The following is a 1,867-nucleotide window of genomic DNA, read 5'->3' on the forward strand; positions in this document are numbered from 1 at the left end:
TGATATAGCAGTCTCATATATATATATATTGGTGGCTCAGACAGTAAAGCGTCTGTCTACAATGCAGGAGACCTGGGTTCGATCCCTGGGTCGGGAAGATCACTTGGAGAAGGAAATGGCAACCCACTCCAGTATTCTTGCCTGGAAAATCCCATGGACAGAGGACCCTGGTTGGCTACTGTCCATGGGGCCGCAGAGTCAGACACGACTGAGCGACTTCACTATCTATCTATCTATATAGTTGCTTTAAGTTGCTGGTCTCTTCATTTCAAATGCAGTTCCCATTTCCTGCGTTTGTACTCTCCTCCTCACATGGTTCCAGGTTTTGGTATCATATTCATGAGTGGATGATTTCCATTTTTTACTGTATGCTTGTTTTAACTGGGTTTCATTGAGCTTAAGAGTTAGCTGCTGCTGCTGCTGCTAAGTTGCTTCAGTCATGTCCGACTCTGTGCAACTCCATAGACAGCAGCCCACCAGGCTCCCCCGTCCTTGGGATTCTCCAGGCAAGAACACTGAAATGGGTTGCCATTTCCTTCTCCAATGCATGAAAGTGAAAAGTGAAAGTTGAGTCGCTAGGACTGTGTTTCTTCTGGAGGTTCTGGGGGCAGAATCTGCTTCCTTGCCTTTCCCAGTTTTTAGAGGCCACCTGTATTCCTTGGCTTGTGTCCTCTTCATCTGCAAACCCATCAACATTGCTTCTTCAATTGTTTCTCTGACCCTCTTTGACCTTTTAAAGACACTTGTAATTACATTGGGCCCATCCAGATAATCTAGAATCATCTCCCAAACTTAAACTCCTTAACTTAATCACACCACCATCCCCAAGTCCCTTTTTGCCACATAAAGTAATATATTCACCTTTGTGGGGGGGCCATTATCTTGCATGCCACATCCATCTTCCTGGAAACGTAAGACCACTTGTTTCCCATATTTGCACATATATAGCCCAACATACACAGCATACAGAAACAGGCACCCTCTGGTTAAAGCTGGAGGGAACATCAGTTCAGTTCAGTTCAGTTCAGTCGTGCTTGGCTCTTTGCGACCCCATGAATCACAACACGCCAGGCCTCCCTGTCTATCACCAACTCCTGGAGTTTACTCAAACTCATGTCCATCAAGTCGGTGATGCCATCCAGCCATCTCATCCTCTGTCGTCCCCTTCTCCTACTGCCCCCAATCCCTCCCAGCATCAAAGTCTTTCCCAATGAGTCAACTCTTCACATGAGGTAGGCCAAAGTACTGGAGTTTCAGCTTCAGCATCAGTCCTTCCAATGAACACCCAGGACTGATATCCTTTAGGATGGACTGGTTGGATCTCCTTGCAGTCCAAGAGACTCTCAAGAGTCTTCTCCAACACCACAGTTCAAAAGCATCAATTCTTCGATGCTCAGCCTTCTTCACAGTCCAATTCTCACATCCACACATGACCACTGGAAAAACCATAGCCTTGACTAGATGGACCTTTGTTGGCAAAGTAATGTCTCTGCTTTTCAATATGCTATCTAGCTTGGTCATAACTTTCCTTCCAAGGAGTAAGCATCTTTTAATTTCATGGCTGCAATCACCATCTGCAGTGATTTTGGAGCGAAAAAATAATAAAGTCTGACAGCATTTCCACTGTTTCCCCATCTATTTGCCATGAAGTGATGGGACCAGATGCCATGATCTTCGTTTTCTGAATGTTGAGCTTTAAGCCAAATTTCTCACTCCCCTCTTTCACTTTCATCAAGAGACTCTTTAGTTCCTCTTCACTTTCTGCCATAAGGGTGGTGACATCTGCATATCTGAGGTTATTGATATTTCTACCAGCAATCTTGATTCCAGCTTGTGCTTCTTCCAGGCCAGCATTTCTCATTATGTA

Source organism: Budorcas taxicolor, chromosome X, assembly GCF_023091745.1.
Source record: "Budorcas taxicolor isolate Tak-1 chromosome X, Takin1.1, whole genome shotgun sequence".
NCBI classification, from domain to species: Eukaryota; Metazoa; Chordata; class Mammalia; order Artiodactyla; family Bovidae; genus Budorcas; species Budorcas taxicolor.